The sequence below is a fragment of the Nematostella vectensis genome, chromosome 11, assembly GCF_932526225.1.
Source record: "Nematostella vectensis chromosome 11, jaNemVect1.1, whole genome shotgun sequence".
NCBI classification, from domain to species: Eukaryota; Metazoa; Cnidaria; class Anthozoa; order Actiniaria; family Edwardsiidae; genus Nematostella; species Nematostella vectensis.
In genome coordinates, this window is record NC_064044.1 from 15,028,551 (window position 1) to 15,047,000 (window position 18,450).

Below are 18,450 nucleotides of genomic sequence, written 5' to 3' on the forward strand. Positions count from 1 at the left end.
TAGATTTAAAAAAAATGCACTTTCCCCATACCTGGAGTCGAACCCGGGCCGTCTGGGTGAAAACAAGAAATCCGAACCGCTAGACCATATGGGATATCTGCTCAACTTAGGAAATGTTTTCTTGCTTATTAACAGCGCGAAGAATAGTATCATGATACGATGATGTTTTCTCCATAAATTTATTAAGCTCATATATGTGCCATACTCTACAAACATGTCTGCCGTGTCTTGACTGTGAAAGAGCTCCAGTTAACAAAAATGGTTTAAAAAAATGCCGAAACCCGGGATTTTTCAGAGTTCCTACAAACTCTCCGGATTGAACCAGGAACCTTCAGATCTTCAGTCTGACGCTCTCCCAACTGAGCTATTTCGGCATGTTCATGTCCACACTTAGTCTGCTCGGGCTTAAATATGATGAATTTTGAATGAAAAAATAAATAGTGCGCAAAATGGCAAACAAAGAAGAACTGCTTTTCTTCGCCATTGCTTTTGCGCAAAAATCAAAATTTTATCTAATTATAAAAGTAAGACCTTCTAGATTTAAAAAAATGCATTTTTCCCATACCGGGAGTAGCACCCGGTCCGTCTGAGTGAAAACCAGATATCCTAACCGCTAGACCATATGGGATATATATCTGCTCACCTTAGGAAATGTTTTCTTGATTAAATACATTGCGAAGAATAGTATTATGATACGATGATGTTTTCTCCATAAATTTATCAAGCTCATATTTGTACCATTCTTTACAAACATGTCTGCCGTGTCTTGACTGTGAAAGAGCTACAGTCAACAAAAATGGTTTAAAGAAATGCCGAAACCCGGGAATGTTCAGAGTTCCTACAAACTCTCCAGATTGAACCAGGGACCTTCAGATCTTCAGTCTGACGCTCTCCCAACTGAGCTATTTCGGCAAGTTCATGTCCAGACTTCGTCTGCTTTTGCTTAAATATGATGAATTTTGTATGAAAAACTAAAAAGTGCGCAAAATGTCAAACAAAGAAGGACTGCTCTTCTTCGCCATTGTTTTTGCGCAATAATCAAAACTTTTTCTAATTATAAAAGTAAGACCTTCTAGATTTAAAAAAAATGCACTTTTCCCATACCGGGAGTTGAACCCGGGCAGTCTGGGGGAAAACAAGAAATCCGAACCGCTAGACCATATGGGATATCTGCTCAACTTAGGAAATGTTTTCTTGCTTATTAACAGCGCGAAGAATAGTATCATGATACGATGATGTTTTCTCCATAAATTTATTAAGCTCATATATGTGCCATACTCTACAAACATGTCTGCCGTGTCTTGACTGTGAAAGAGCTCCAGTTAACAAAAATGGTTTAAAAAAATGCCGAAACCCGGGATTTTTCAGAGTTCCTACAAACTCTCCGGATTGAACCAGGGACCTTCAGATCTTCAGTCTGACGCTCTCCCAACTGAGCTATTTCGGCACGTTCATGTCCAGACTTAGTCTGCTCGGGCTTAAATTTGATGAATTTTGAATGAAAAAATAAATAGTGCGCAAAATGGCAAACAAAGAATAACTGCTCTTCTTCGCCATTGTTTTTGCGCAAAAATCAAAATTTTATCTAATTATAAAAGTAAGACCTTTTAGATTTAAAAAAATGCATTTTCCCCATACCGGGAGTAGCACCCGGTCCGTCTGAGTGAAAACCAGATATCCTAACCGCTAGACCATATGGGATATATATCTGCTCACCTTAGGAAATGTTTTCTTGATTAAATACATTGCGAAGAATAGTATTATGATACGATGATGTTTTCTCCATAAATTTATCAAGCCCATATTTGTGCCATTCTTTACAAACATGTCTGCCGCGTCTTGACTGTGAAAGAGCTCCAGTTAACAAAAATGGTTTAAAAAAATGCCGAAACCCGGGATTTTTCAGAGTTCCTACAAACTCTCCGGATTGAACCAGGGACCTTCAGATCTTCAGTCTGACGCTCTCCCAACTGAGCTATTTCGGCACGTTCATGTCCAGACTTAGTCTGCCCAAGCTTAAATATGATGAATTTTGTATGAAAAAATAAAAAGTGCCAAAATGGCAACCAAAGAAGGACTGCTCTTCCTCGCAATTGTTTTTGCGCAATATTCAAAACTTTGTTTTTGCGCAATAGTCAAAACTTTATCTAATTAAATCGGTAAGAACTTCTAGATTAAAATAAAAGAAATTTTTCCGTACCGGAAGTCGAACCCTGGCAGTCTGGGTGAAAACCAGAAATCCTAACCGCTAGACCATATGGGATATCTTCTCAACTTAGGAAATGTTTTCTTGATTAAATACAGCGTGAAGAATAGTATTATGATACGATGATGTTTTCTCCATAAATTTATCAAGCTCATATTTGTGCCATTCTTTACAAACATGTCTACCGTGTCTTGACTGTGAAAGAGCTCCAGTCAACAAAAATGGTTTGAAGAATTGCCGAAAACCGAGATTTTTCAGAGTTCCCACAAACTCTCTGGATTGAACCAGGGACCTTCTGATCTTCAGTCTGACGCTCTCCCAACTGAGCTATTTCGGCACGTTCATGTCCAGACTTAGTCTGCTTTTGCTTAAATATGATGAATTTTGAATGAAAAAATAAAAAGTGCCAAAATGGCAACCAAAGAAGGACTGCTCTTCCTCGACATTTTTTGAGCAATAATCAAAACTTTGTTTTTGCGCAATAGTCGAAACTTTTTCTAATTAAATAGGTAAGAACTTCTAGATTAAAATAAAAGAGATTTTCCGTACCGGGAGTCTAACTCTGGCAGTCTGGGTGAAAACCAGAAATCCTAACCGCTAGACCATATGGGATATCTGCTCAACTTAGGAAATCGTTTCTTGCTTATTAACAGCGCGAAAAATAGTATCATGATACGATGATGTTTTCTCCATAAATTTATCAAGCTCATATTTGTACCATTCTTTACAAACATGTCTGCCGTGTCTTGACTGTGAAAGAGCTACAGTCAACAAAAATGGTTTAAAGGAATGCCGAAACCCGGGAATGTTCAGAGTTCCTACAAACTCTCCGGATTGAACCAGGGACCTTCAGATCTTCAGTCTGACGCTCTCCCAACTGAGCTATTTCGGCACGTTCATGTCCAGACTTAGTCTGCTCGGGCTTAAATTTGATGAATTTTGAATGAAAAAATAAATAGTGCGCAAAATGGCAAACAAAGAATAACTGCTCTTCTTCGCCATTGTTTTTGCGCAAAAATCAAAATTTTCTCTAATTATAAAAGTAAGACCTTTTAGATTTAAAAAAATGCATTTTCCCCATACCGGGAGTAGCACTCGGTCCGTCTGAGTGAAAACCAGATATCCTAACCGCTAGACCATATGGGATATATATCTGCTCACCTTAGGAAATGTTTTCTTGATTAAATACATTGCGAAGAATAGTATTATGATACGATGATGTTTTCTCCATAAATTTATCAAGCCCATATTTGTGCCATTCTTTACAAACATGTCTGCCGCGTCTTGACTGTGAAAGAGCTCCAGTTAACAAAAATGGTTTAAAAAAATGCCGAAACCCGGGATTTTTCAGAGTTCCTACAAACTCTCCGGATTGAACCAGGGACCTTCAGATCTTCAGTCTGACGCTCTCCCAACTGAGCTATTTCGGCACGTTCATGTCCAGACTTAGTCTGCCCAAGCTTAAATATGATGAATTTTGTATGAAAAAATAAAAAGTGCCAAAATGGCAACCAAAGAAGGACTGCTCTTCCTCGCAATTGTTTTTGCGCAATATTCAAAACTTTGTTTTTGCGCAATAGTCAAAACTTTATCTAATTAAATCGGTAAGAACTTCTAGATTAAAATAAAAGAAATTTTTCCGTACCGGAAGTCGAACCCTGGCAGTCTGGGTGAAAACCAGAAATCCTAACCGCTAGACCATATGGGATATCTTCTCAACTTAGGAAATGTTTTCTTGATTAAATACAGCGTGAAGAATAGTATTATGATACGATGATGTTTTCTCCATAAATTTATCAAGCTCATATTTGTGCCATTCTTTACAAACATGTCTACCGTGTCTTGACTGTGAAAGAGCTCCAGTCAACAAAAATGGTTTGAAGAATTGCCGAAAACCGAGATTTTTCAGAGTTCCCACAAACTCTCTGGATTGAACCAGGGACCTTCTGATCTTCAGTCTGACGCTCTCCCAACTGAGCTATTTCGGCACGTTCATGTCCAGACTTAGTCTGCTTTTGCTTAAATATGATGAATTTTGAATGAAAAAATAAAAAGTGCCAAAATGGCAACCAAAGAAGGACTGCTCTTCCTCGACATTTTTTTAGCAATAATCAAAACTTTGTTTTTGCGCAATAGTCAAAACTTTATCTAATTAAATCGGTAAGAACTTCTAGATTAAAATAAAAGAAATTTTTCCGTACCGGAAGTCGAACCCTGGCAGTCTGGGTGAAAACCAGAAATCCTAACCGCTAGACCATATGGGATATCTTCTCAACTTAGGAAATGTTTTCTTGATTAAATACAGCGTGAAGAATAGTATTATGATACGATGATGTTTTCTCCATAAATTTATCAAGCTCATATTTGTGCCATTCTTTACAAACATGTCTACCGTGTCTTGACTGTGAAAGAGCTCCAGTCAACAAAAATGGTTTGAAGAATTGCCGAAAACCGAGATTTTTCAGAGTTCCCACAAACTCTCTGGATTGAACCAGGGACCTTCTGATCTTCAGTCTGACGCTCTCCCAACTGAGCTATTTCGGCACGTTCATGTCCAGACTTAGTCTGCTTTTGCTTAAATATGATGAATTTTGAATGAAAAAATAAAAAGTGCCAAAATGGCAACCAAAGAAGGACTGCTCTTCCTCGACATTTTTTTAGCAATAATCAAAACTTTGTTTTTGCGCAATAGTGGAAACTTTTTCTAATTAAATAGGTAAGAACTTCTAGATTAAAATAAAAGAGATTTTCCGTACCGGGAGTCTAACTCTGGCAGTCTGGGTGAAAACCAGAAATCCTAACCGCTAGACCATATGGGATATCTGCTCAACTTAGGAAATCGTTTCTTGCTTATTAACAGCGCGAAAAATAGTATCATGATACGATGATGTTTTCTCCATAAATTTATCAAGCTCATATTTGTACCATTCTTTACAAACATGTCTGCCGTGTCTTGACTGTGAAAGAGCTACAGTCAACAAAAATGGTTTAAAGAAATGCCGAAACCCGGGAATGTTCAGAGTTCCTACAAACTCTCCGGATTGAACCAGGGACCTTCAGATCTTCAGTCTGACGCTCTCCCAACTGAGCTATTTCGGCAAGTTCATGTCCAGACTTTGTCTGCTCGGGCTTAAATATGATGAATTTTGTATGAAAAACTAAAAAGTGCGCAAAATGTCAAACAAAGAAGGACTGCTCTTCTTCGCCATTGTTTTTGCGCAATAATCAAAAAGTTTTTCTAATTATAAAAGTAAGACCTTCTAGATTTAAAAAAAATGCATTTTTCCATTACCGGGAGTCGAACCCGGGCCGTCTGGGTGAAAACCAGAAATCCTAACCGCTAGACCATATGGGATATCTGCTCAACTTAGGAAATGTTTTCTTGCTTATTAACAGCGCAAAGAATAGTATCATGATAAGATGATGTTTTCTCCATAAATTTATTAAACTCATATATGTGCCATACTTTACAAACATGTCTGCCGTGTCTTGACTGTGAAAGAGCTCTAGTTAACAAAAATGGTTTAAAAAAATGCCGAAACCTGGGATTTTTCAGAGTTCCTACAAACTCTCCGGATTGAACAAGGGACCTTCAGATCTTCAGTCTGACGCTCTCCCAACTGAGCTATTTCGGCATGTTCATGTCCACACTTAGTCTGCTCGGGATTAAATATGATGAATTTTGAATGAAAAAATTAAAAAGTGCCAAAATGGCAACCAAAGAAGGACTGCTCTTCCTCGCCATTGTTTTTGCGCAATAATCAAAACTTTGTTTTTGCGCAATAGTCGAAACATTTTCTAATTAAATAGGTAAGAACTTCTAGATTAAAATAAAAGAGATTTTCCGTACCGGGAGTCGAACTCTGGCAGTCTGGGTGAAAACCAGAAATCCTAACCGCTAGACCATATGGGATATCTGCTCAACTTAGGAAATCGTTTCTTGCTTATTAACAGCGCGAAAAATAGTATCATGAGACGATGAGGTTTTCTCCATAAATTTATCAAGCTCATATTTGTACCATTCTTTACAAACATGTCTGCCGTGTCTTGACTGTGAAAGAGCTACAGTCAACAAAAATGGTTTAAAGAAATGCCGAAACCCGGGAATGTTCAGAGTTCCTACAAACTCTCCGGATTGAACCAGGGACCTTTAGATCTTCAGTCTGACGCTCTCCCAACTGAGCTATTTTGGCAAGTTCATGTCCAGACTTTGTCTGCTCGGGCTTAAATATGATGAATTTTGAATGAAAAAATAAAAAGTGCGCAAAATGGCAAACAAAGAAGGACTGCTCTTTTTCGCCATTGTTTTTGCGCAATAATCAAAACTTTATCTAATTATAAAAGTAAGAACTTCTAGATTTAAAAAAATGCATTTTTTCCCATACCGGGAGTCGAACCCGTGCCGTCTGGGTGAAAACCAGAAATCCTAACCGCTAGACCATATGGGATATCTGCTAACCTTAGGAAATGTTTTCTTGATTAAATACAGCGCGAACAATAGTATTATGATACGATGATGTTTTCTCCATAAATTTATCAAGCTCATATTTGTACCATTCTTTACAAACATGTCTGCCGTGTCTTGACTGTGAAAGAGCTACAGTCAACAAAAATGGTTTAAAGAAATGCCGAAACCCGGGAATGTTCAGAGTTCCTACAAACTCTCCGGATTGAACCAGGGACCTTCAGATCTTCAGTCTGACGCTCTCCCAACTGAGCTATTTCGGCAAGTTCATGTCCAGACTTCGTATGCTCGGGCTTAAATATGATGAATTTTGTATGAAAAACTAAAAAGTGCGCAAAATGTCAAACAAAGAAGGACTGCTCTTCTTCGCCATTGTTTTTGCGCAATAATCAAAACTTTTTCTAATTATAAAAGTAAGACCTTCTAGATTTAAAAAAATGCATTTTTCCCATACCGGGAGTCTAACCCGGGCCGTCTGGGTGAAAACCAGAAATCCTAACCGCTAGACCATATGGGATATCTGCTCACCTTAGGAAATGTTTTCTTGATTAAATACAGCGCGAAGAATAGTATTCTGATACGATGATGTTTTCTCCATAAATTTATCAAGCTCATATTTGTGCCATACTTTACAAACATGTCTGCCGTGTCTTGACTGTGAAAGAGCTCCAGTTAACAAAAATGGTTTAAAAAAATGCCGAAACCTGGGATTTTTCAGAGTTCCTACAAACTCTCCGGATTGAACCAGGGACCTTCAGATCTTCAGTCTGACGCTCTCCCAACTGAGCTATTTCGGCATGTTCATGTCCACACTTAGTCTGCTCGGGATTAAATATGATGAATTTTAAATGAAAAAATTAAAAAGTGCCAAAATGGCAACCAAAGAAGGACTGCTCTTCCTCGCCATTGTTTTTGCGCAATAATCAAAACTTTGTTTTTGCGCAATAGTCGAAACTTTTTCTAATTAAATAGGTAAGAACTTCTAGATTAAAATAAAAGAAATTTTTCCGTACCGGGAGTCGAACTCTGGCAGTCTGGGTGAAAACCAGAAATCCTAACCGCTAGACCATATGGGATATCTGCTCAACTTAGGAAATGTTTTCTTGATTAAATACAGCGTGAAGAATAGTATTATGATACGATGATGTTTTCTCCATAAATTTATCAAGCTCATATTTGTACCATTCTTTACAAACATGTCTACCGTGTCTTGACTGTGAAAGAGCTCCAGTCAACAAAAATGGTTTAAAGAATTGCCGAAAACCGGGATTTTTCAGAGTTCCCACAAACTCTCTCGATTGAACCAGGGACCTTCTGATCTTCAGTCTGACGCTCTCCCAACTGAGCTATTTCGGCACGTTCATGTCCAGACTTAGTCTGCTTTTGCTTAAATATGATGAATTTTGAATGAAAAAATAAAAAGTGCCAAAATGGCAACCAAAGAAGGACTGCTCTTCCTCGACATTTTTTGAGCAATAATCAAAACTTTGTATTTGCGCAATAGTCGAAACTTTTTCTAATTAAATAGGTAAGAACTTCTAGATTAAAATAAAAGAGATTTTCCGTACCGGGAGTCGAACTCTGGCAGTCTGGGTGAAAACCAGAAATCCTAACCGATAGACCATATGGGATATCTGCTCAACTTAGGAAATCGTTTCTTGCTTATTAACAGCGCGAAAAATAGTATCATGATACGATGATGTTTTCTCCATAAATTTATCAAGCTCATATTTGTACCATTCTTTACAAACATGTCTGCCGTGTCTTGACTGTGAAAGAGCTACAGTCAACAAAAATGGTTTAAAGAAATGCCGAAACCTGGGATTTTTCAGAGTTCCTACAAACTCTCCGGATTGAACCAGGGACCTTCAGATCTTCAGTCTGACGCTCTCCCAACTGAGCTATTTCGGCATGTTCATGTCCACACTTAGTCTGCTCGGGATTAAATATGATGAATTTTGATTGAAAAAATTAAAAAGTGCCAAAATGGCAACCAAAGAAGGACTGCTCTTCCTCGTCATTGTTTTTGCGCAATAATCAAAACTTTGTTTTTGCGCAATAGTCGAAACTTTTTCTAAATAAATAGGTAAGAACTTCTAGATTAAAATAAAAGAGATTTTCCGTACCGGGAGTAGCACCCGGTCCGTCTGAGTGAAAACCAGATATCCTAACCGCTAGACCATATGGGATATATATCTGCTCACTATAGGAAATGTTTTCCTGATTAAATACATTGCGAAGAATAGTATTATGATACGATGATGTTTTCTCCATAAATTTATCAAGCCCATATTTGTGCCATTCTTTACAAACATGTCTGCCGCGTCTTGACTGTGAAAGAGCTCCAGTTAACAAAAATGGTTTAAAAAAATGCCGAAACCCGGGATTTTTCAGAGTTCCTACAAACTCTCCGGATTGAACCAGGGACCTTCAGATCTTCAGTCTGACGCTCTCCCAACTGAGCTATTTCGGCACGTTCATGTCCAGACTTAGTCTGCCCGGGCTTAAATATGATGATATTTGTATGAAAAAAAAAAAGTGCCAAAATGGCAACCAAAGAAGGACTGCTCTTCCTCGCAATTGTTTTTGCGCAATATTCAAAACTTTGTTTTTGATCAATAGTCGAAACTTTATCTAATTAAATCGGTAAGAACTTCTAGATTAAAATAAAAGAAATTTTTCCGTACCGGAAGTGGAACCCTGGCAGTCCGGGTGAAAACCAGAAATCCTAACCGCTAGACCATATGGGATATCTGCTCAACTTAGAAAATGTTTTCTTGATTAAATACAGCGTGAAGAATAGTATTATGATACGATGATGTTTTCTCCATAAATTTATCAAGCTCATATTTGTGCCATTCTTTACAAACATGTCTACCGTGTCTTGACTGTGAAAGAGCTCCAGTCAACAAAAATGGTTTGAAGAATTGCCGAAAACCGGGATTTTTCAGAGTTCCCACAAACTCTCTGGATTGAACCAGGGACCTTCTGATCTTCAGTCTGACGCTCTCCCAACTGAGCTATTTCGGCACGTTCATGTCCAGACTTAGTCTGCTTTTGCTTAAATATGATGAATTTTGAATGAAAAAATAAAAAGTGCCAAAATGGCAACCAAAGAAGGACTGCTCTTCCTCGACATTTTTTGAGCAATAATCAAAACTTTGTATTTGCGCAATAGTCAAAACTTTTTCTAATTAAATAGGTAAGAACTTCTAGATTAAAATAAAAGAGATTTTCCGTACCGGGAGTCGAACTCTGGCAGTCTGATTGAAAACCAGAAATCCTAACCGCTAGACCATATGGGATATCTGCTCAACTTAGGAAATCGTTTCTTGCTTATTAACAGCGCGAAAAGTAGTATCATGATACGATGATGTTTTCTCCATAAATTTATCAAGCTCATATTTGTACCATTCTTTACAAACATGTCTGCCGTGTCTTGACTGTGAAAGAGCTACAGTCAACAAAAATGGTTTAAAGAAATGCCGAAACCCGGGAATGTTCAGAGTTCCTACAAACTCTCCGGATTGAACCAGGGACCTTCAGATCTTCAGTCTGACGCTCTCCCAACTGAGCTATTTCGGCAAGTTCATGTCCAGACTTTGTCTGCTCGGGCTTAAATATGATGAATTTTGTATGAAAAACTAAAAAGTGCGCAAAATGTCAAACAAAGAAGGACTGCTCTTCTTCGCCATTGTTTTTGCGCAATAATCAAAACTTTTTCTAATTATAAAAGTAAGACCTTCTAGATTTAAAAAAATGCATTTTTCCCATACCGGGAGTCGAACCCGGGCAGTCTGGGTGAAAACCAGAAATCCTAACCGCTAGACCATATGGGATATCTGCTCAACTTAGGAAATGTTTTCTTGCTTATTAACAGCGCAAAGAATAGTATCATGATAAGATGATGTTTTCTCCATAAATTTATTAAGCTCATATATGTGCCATACTTTACAAACATGTCTGCCGTGTCTTTACTGTGAAAGAGCTCCAGTTAACAAAAATGGTTTAAAAAATGGCGAAACCCGGGATTTTTCAGAGTTCCTACAAACTCTCCGGATTGAACCAGAGACCTTCAGATCTTTAGTCTGACGCTCTCCCAACAGAGCTATTTCGGCAAGTTCATGTCCAGACTTAGTCTGCCCGGGCTTAAATATGATGATATTTGTATGAAAAAAAAAAAAAGTGCCAAAATGGCAACCAAAGAAGGACTGCTCTTCCTCGCAATTGTTTTTGCGCAATATTCAAATCTTTGTTTTTGATCAATAGTCGAAACTTTATCTAATTAAATCGGTAAGAACTTCTAGATTAAAATAAAAGAAATTTTTCCGTACCGGAAGTGGAACCCTGGCAGTCTGGGTGAAAACCAGAAATCCTAACCGCTAGACCATATGGGATATCTGCTCAACTTAGAAAATGTTTTCTTGATTAAATACAGCGTGAAGAATAGTATTATGATACGATGATGTTTTCTCCATAAATTTATCAAGCTCATATTTGTGCCATTCTTTACAAACATGTCTACCGTGTCTTGACTGTGAAAGAGCTCCAGTCAACAAAAATGGTTTGAAGAATTTCCGAAAACCGGGATTTTTCAGAGTTCCCACAAACTCTCTGGATTGAACCAGGGACCTTCTGATCTTCAGTCTGACTCTCTCCCAACTGAGCTATTTCGGCAAGTTCATGTCCAGACTTCGTCTGCTCGGGCTTAAATATGATGAATTTTGTATGAAAAAATAAAAAGTGCGCAAAATGTCAAACAAAGAAGGACTGCTATTCTTCGCCATTGTTTTTGCGCAATAATCAAAACTTTGTTTTTGCGCAATAGTCGAAACTTTTTCTAATTAAATAGGTAAGAACTTCTAGATTAAAATAAAAGAGATTTTCCGTACCGGGAGTCGAACTCTGGCAGTCTGGGTGAAAACCAGAAATCCTAACCGCTAGACCATATGGGATATCTGCTCAACTTAGGAAATCGTTTCTTGCTTATTAACAGCGCGAAAAATAGTATCATGAGACGATGAGGTTTTCTCCATAAATTTATCAAGCTCATATTTGTACCATTCTTTACAAACATGTCTGCCGTGTCTTGACTGTGAAAGAGCTACAGTCAACAAAAATGGTTTAAAGAAATGCCGAAACCCGGGAATGTTCAGAGTTCCTACAAACTCTCCGGATTGAACCAGGGACCTTCAGATCTTCAGTCTGACGCTCTCCCAACTGAGCTATTTCGGCATGTTCATGTCCACACTTAGTCTGCTCGGGATTAAATATGATGAATTTTGAATGAAAAAATTAAAAAGTGCCAAAATGGCAACCAAAGAAGGACTGCTCTTCCTCACCATTGTTTTTGCGCAATAATCAAAACTTTGTTTTTGCGCAATAGTCGAAACTTTTTCTAATTAAATAGGTAAGAACTTCTAGATTAAAATAAAAGAGATTTTCCGTACCGGGAGTCGAACTCTGGCAGTCTGGGTGAAAACCAGAAATCCTAACCGCTAGACCATATGGGATATCTGCTCAACTTAGGAAATCGTTTCTTGCTTATTAACAGCGCGAAAAATAGTATCATTAGACGATGAGGTTTTCTCCATAAATTTATCAAGCTCATATTTGTACCATTCTTTACAAACATGTCTGCCGTGTCTTGACTGTGAAAGAGCTACAGTCAACAAAAATGGTTTAAAGAAATGCCGAAACCCGGGAATGTTCAGAGTTCCTACAAACTCTCCGGATTGAACCAGGGACCTTCAGATCTTCAGTCTGACGCTCTCCCAACTGAGCTATTTCGGCAAGTTCATGTCCAGACTTTGTCTGCTCGGGCTTAAATATGATGAATTTTGTATGAAAAACTAAAAAGTGCGCAAAATGTCAAACAAAGAAGGACTGCTCTTCTTCGCCATTGTTTTTGCGCAATAATCAAAACTTTTTCTAATTATAAAAGTAAGACCTTCTAGATTTAAAAAAATGCATTTTTCCCATACCGGGAGTCGAACCCGGGCAGTCTGGGTGAAAACCAGAAATCCTAACCGCTAGACCATATGGGATATCTGCTCAACTTAGGAAATGTTTTCTTGCTTATTAACAGCGCAAAGAATACTATCATGATAAGATGATGTTTTCTCCATAAATTTATTAAGCTCATATATGTGCCATACTTTACAAACATGTCTGCCGTGTCTTTACTGTGAAAGAGCTCCAGTTAACAAAAATGGTTTAAAAAATGGCGAAACCCGGGATTTTTCAGAGTTCCTACAAACTCTCCGGATTGAACCAGAGACCTTCAGATCTTTAGTCTGACGCTCTCCCAACAGAGCTATTTCGGCAAGTTCATGTCCAGACTTCGTCTGCTCGGGCTTAAATATGATGAATTTTGTATGAAAAAATAAAAAGTGCGCAAAATGTCAAACAAAGAAGGACTGCTATTCTTCGCCATTGTTTTTGCGCAATAATCAAAACTTTGTTTTTGCGCAATAGTCGAAACTTTTTCTAATTAAATAGGTAAGAACTTCTAGATTAAAATAAAAGAGATTTTCCGTACCGGGAGTCGAACTCTGGCAGTCTGGGTGAAAACCAGAAATCCTAACCGCTAGACCATATGGGATATCTGCTCAACTTAGGAAATCGTTTCTTGCTTATTAACAGCGCGAAAAATAGTATCATGAGACGATGAGGTTTTCTCCATAAATTTATCAAGCTCATATTTGTACCATTCTTTACAAACATGTCTGCCGTGTCTTGACTGTGAAAGAGCTACAGTCAACAAAAATGGTTTAAAGAAATGCCGAAACCCGGGAATGTTCAGAGTTCCTACAAACTCTCCGGATTGAACCAGGGACCTTCAGATCTTCAGTCTGACGCTCTCCCAACTGAGCTATTTCGGCATGTTCATGTCCACACTTAGTCTGCTCGGGATTAAATATGATGAATTTTGAATGAAAAAATTAAAAAGTGCCAAAATGGCAACCAAAGAAGGACTGCTCTTCCTCACCATTGTTTTTGCGCAATAATCAAAACTTTGTTTTTGCGCAATAGTCGAAACTTTTTCTAATTAAATAGGTAAGAACTTCTAGATTAAAATAAAAGAGATTTTCCGTACCGGGAGTCGAACTCTGGCAGTCTGGGTGAAAACCAGAAATCCTAACCGCTAGACCATATGGGATATCTGCTCAACTTAGGAAATCGTTTCTTGCTTATTAACAGCGCGAAAAATAGTATCATTAGACGATGAGGTTTTCTCCATAAATTTATCAAGCTCATATTTGTACCATTCTTTACAAACATGTCTGCCGTGTCTTGACTGTGAAAGAGCTACAGTCAACAAAAATGGTTTAAAGAAATGCCGAAACCCGGGAATGTTCAGAGTTCCTACAAACTCTCCGGATTGAACCAGGGACCTTCAGATCTTCAGTCTGACGCTCTCCCAACTGAGCTATTTCGGCAAGTTCATGTCCAGACTTTGTCTGCTCGGGCTTAAATATGATGAATTTTGAATGAAAAAATAAAAAGTGCGCAAAATGGCAAACAAAGAAGGACTGCTCTTTTTCGCCATTGTTTTTGCGCAATAATCAAAACTTTATCTAATTATAAAAGTAAGAACTTCTAGATTTAAAAAAATGCATTTTTTCCCATACCGGGAGTCGAACCCGTGCCGTCTGGGTGAAAACCAGAAATCCTAACCGCTAGACCATATGGGATATCTGCTAACCTTAGGAAATGTTTTCTTGATTAAATACAGCGCGAACAATAGTATTATGATACGATGATGTTTTCTCCATAAATTTATCAAGCTCATATTTGTACCATTCTTTACAAACATGTCTGCCGTGTCTTGACTGTGAAAGAGCTACAGTCAACAAAAATGGTTTAAAGAAATGCCGAAACCCGGGAATGTTCAGAGTTCCTACAAACTCTCCGGATTGAACCAGGGACCTTCAGATCTTCAGTCTGACGCTCTCCCAACTGAGCTATTTCGGCAAGTTCATGTCCAGACTTCGTCTGCTCGGGCTTAAATATGATGAATTTTGTATGAAAAACTAAAAAGTGCGCAAAATGTCAACCAAAGAAGGACTGCTCTTCCTCGACATTTTTTGAGCAATAATCAAAACTTTGTTTTTGCGCAATAGTCGAAACTTTTTCTAATTAAATAGGTAAGAACTTCTAGATTAAAATAAAAGAGATTTTCCGTACCGGGAGTCGAACTCTGGCAGTCTGGGTGAAAACCAGAAATCCTAACCGCTAGACCATATGGGATATCTGCTCAACTTAGGAAATCGTTTCTTGCTTATTAACAGCGCGAAAAATAGTATCATGATACGATGAGGTTTTCTCCATAAATTTATCAAGCTCATATTTGTACCATTCTTTACAAACATGTCTGCCGTGTCTTGACTGTGAAAGAGCTACAGTCAACAAAAATGGTTTAAAGAAATGCCGAAACCCGGGAATGTTCAGAGTTCCTACAAACTCTCCGGATTGAACCAGGGACCTTCAGATCTTCAGTCTGACGCTCTCCCAACTGAGCTATTTCGGCATGTTCATGTCCACACTTAGTCTGCTCGGGATTAAATATGATGAATTTTGAATGAAAAAATTAAAAAGTGCCAAAATGGCAACCAAAGAAGGACTGCTCTTCCTCGCCATTGTTTTTGCGCAATAATCAAAACTTTGTTTTTGCGCAATAGTCGAAACTTTTTCTAAATAAATAGGTAAGAACTTCTAGATTAAAATAAAAGAGATTTTCCGTACCGGGAGTAGCACCCGGTCCGTCTGAGTGAAAACCAGATATCCTAACCGCTAGACCATATGGGATATATATCTGCTCACCTTAGGAAATGTTTTCTTGATTAAATACATTGCGAAGAATAGTATTATGATACGATGATGTTTTCTCCATAAATTTATCAAGCCCATATTTGTGCCATTCTTTACAAACATGTCTGCCGCGTCTTGACTGTGAAAGAGCTCCAGTTAACAAAAATGGTTTAAAAAAATGCCGAAACCCGGGATTTTTCAGAGTTCCTACAAACTCTCCGGATTGAACCAGGGACCTTCAGATCTTCAGTCTGACGCTCTCCCAACTGAGCTATTTCGGCACGTTCATGTCCAGACTTAGTCTGCCCGGGCTTAAATATGATGAATTTTGTATGAAAAAATAAAAAGTGCCAAAATGGCAACCAAAGAAGGACTGCTCTTCCTCGCAAATGTTTTTGCGCAATATTCAAAACTTTGTTTTTGCGCAATAGTCGAAACTTTATCTAATTAAATCGGTAAGAACTTCTAGATTAAAATAAAAGAAATTTTTCCGTACCGGAAGTCGAACCCTGGCAGTCTGGGTGAAAACCAGAAATCCTAACCGCTAGACCATATGGGATATCTGCTCAACTTAGGAAATGTTTTCTTGATTAAATACAGCGTGAAGAATAGTATTATGATACGATGATGTTTTCTCCATAAATTTATCAAGCTCATATTTGTGCCATTCTTTACAAACATGTCTACCGTGTCTTGACTGTGAAAGAGCTCCAGTCAACAAAAATGGTTTGAAGAATTGCCGAAAACCGGGATTTTTCAGAGTTCCCACAAACTCTCTGGATTGAACCAGGGACCTTCTGATCTTCAGTCTGACGCTCTCCCAACTGAGCTATTTCGGCACGTTCATGTCCAGACTTAGTCTGCTTTTGCTTAAATATGATGAATTTTGAATGAAAAAATAAAAAGTGCCAAAATGGCAACCAAAGAAGGACTGCTCTTCCTCGACATTTTTTGAGCAATAATCAAAACTTTGTTTTTGCGCAATAGTCGAAACTTTTTCTAATTAAATAGGTAAGAACTTCTAGATTAAAATAAAAGAGATTTTCCGTACCGGGAGTCGAACTCTGGCAGTCTGGGTGAAAACCAGAAATCCTAACCGCTAGACCATATGGGATATCTGCTCAACTTAGGAAATCGTTTCTTGCTTATTAACAGCGCGAAAAATAGTATCATGATACGATGATGTTTTCTCCATAAATTTATTAAGCTCATATATGTGCCATACTTTACAAACATGTCTGCCGTGTCTTGACTGTGAAAGAGCTCCAGTTAACAAAAATGGTTTAAAAAAATGCCGAAACCTGGGATTTTTCAGAGTTCCTACAAACTCTCCGGATTGAACCAGGGACCTTCAGATCTTCAGTCTGACGCTCTCCCAACTGAGCTATTTCGGCATGTTCATGTCCACACTTAGTCTGCTCGGGATTAAATATGATGAATTTTGAATGAAAAAATTAAAAAGTGCCAAAATGGCAACCAAAGAAGGACTGCTCTTCCTCGCCATTGTTTTTGCGCAATAATCAAAACTTTGTTTTTGCGCAATAGTCGAAACTTTTTCTAAATAAATAGGTAAGAACTTCTAGATTAAAATAAAAGAGATTTTCCGTACCGGGAGTAGCACCCGGTCCGTCTGAGTGAAAACCAGATATCCTAACCGCTAGACCATATGGGATATATATCTGCTCACCTTAGGAAATGTTTTCTTGATTAAATACATTGCGAAGAATAGTATTATGATACGATGATGTTTTCTCCATAAATTTATCAAGCCCATATTTGTGCCATTCTTTACAAACATGTCTGCCGCGTCTTGACTGTGAAAGAGCTCCAGTTAACAAAAATGGTTTAAAAAAATGCCGAAACCCGGGATTTTTCAGAGTTCCTACAAACTCTCCGGATTGAACCAGGGACCTTCAGATCTTCAGTCTGACGCTCTCCCAACTGAGCTATTTCGGCACGTTCATGTCCAGACTTAGTCTGCCCGGGCTTAAATATGATGAATTTTGTATGAAAAAATAAAAAGTGCCAAAATGGCAACCAAAGAAGGACTGCTCTTCCTCGCAAATGTTTTTGCGCAATATTCAAAACTTTGTTTTTGCGCAATAGTCGAAACTTTATCTAATTAAATCGGTAAGAACTTCTAGATTAAAATAAAAGAAATTTTTCCGTACCGGAAGTCGAACCCTGGCAGTCTGGGTGAAAACCAGAAATCCTAACCGCTAGACCATATGGGATATCTGCTCAACTTAGGAAATGTTTTCTTGATTAAATACAGCGTGAAGAATAGTATTATGATACGATGATGTTTTCTCCATAAATTTATCAAGCTCATATTTGTGCCATTCTTTACAAACATGTCTACCGTGTCTTGACTGTGAAAGAGCTCCAGTCAACAAAAATGGTTTGAAGAATTGCCGAAAACCGGGATTTTTCAGAGTTCCCACAAACTCTCTGGATTGAACCAGGGACCTTCTGATCTTCAGTCTGACGCTCTCCCAACTGAGCTATTTCGGCACGTTCATGTCCAGACTTAGTCTGCTTTTGCTTAAATATGATGAATTTTGAATGAAAAAATAAAAAGTGCCAAAATGGCAACCAAAGAAGGACTGCTCTTCCTCGACATTTTTTGAGCAATAATCAAAACTTTGTTTTTGCGCAATAGTCGAAACTTTTTCTAATTAAATAGGTAAGAACTTCTAGATTAAAATAAAAGAGATTTTCCGTACCGGGAGTCGAACTCTGGCAGTCTGGGTGAAAACCAGAAATCCTAACCGCTAGACCATATGGGATATCTGCTCAACTTAGGAAATCGTTTCTTGCTTATTAACAGCGCGAAAAATAGTATCATGATACGATGATGTTTTCTCCATAAATTTATTAAGCTCATATATGTGCCATACTTTACAAACATGTCTGCCGTGTCTTGACTGTGAAAGAGCTCCAGTTAACAAAAATGGTTTAAAAA

At 38.1% G+C, this 18,450-nt stretch overlaps 8 non-coding genes across 8 annotated transcripts; all 8 read right to left on the minus strand.

Annotated features, from left to right (window-relative positions):
* Window positions 1–810: 810 nt before the first annotated feature.
* Window positions 811–912, minus strand: Trnaf-gaa. The gene has a single exon. It is a non-coding gene; the product is annotated as a tRNA-Phe (tRNA).
* Window positions 913–5,488: 4,576 nt separating this feature from the next.
* Window positions 5,489–5,561, minus strand: Trnae-uuc. Its single transcript has one exon. It is a non-coding gene; the product is annotated as a tRNA-Glu (tRNA).
* Window positions 5,562–6,582: 1,021 nt separating this feature from the next.
* Window positions 6,583–6,654, minus strand: Trnae-uuc. Its single transcript has one exon. It is a non-coding gene; the product is annotated as a tRNA-Glu (tRNA).
* Window positions 6,655–7,116: 462 nt separating this feature from the next.
* Window positions 7,117–7,188, minus strand: Trnae-uuc. The gene has a single exon. It is a non-coding gene; the product is annotated as a tRNA-Glu (tRNA).
* A 737-nt stretch (window positions 7,189–7,925) lies between these two features.
* Window positions 7,926–8,027, minus strand: Trnaf-gaa. The gene has a single exon. It is a non-coding gene; the product is annotated as a tRNA-Phe (tRNA).
* Window positions 8,028–10,438: 2,411 nt separating this feature from the next.
* Trnae-uuc lies at window positions 10,439–10,510 on the minus strand. The gene has a single exon. It is a non-coding gene; the product is annotated as a tRNA-Glu (tRNA).
* A 2,136-nt stretch (window positions 10,511–12,646) lies between these two features.
* Window positions 12,647–12,718, minus strand: Trnae-uuc. The gene has a single exon. It is a non-coding gene; the product is annotated as a tRNA-Glu (tRNA).
* A 1,578-nt stretch (window positions 12,719–14,296) lies between these two features.
* Trnae-uuc lies at window positions 14,297–14,368 on the minus strand. The gene has a single exon. It is a non-coding gene; the product is annotated as a tRNA-Glu (tRNA).
* Window positions 14,369–18,450: the final 4,082 nt, after the last annotated feature.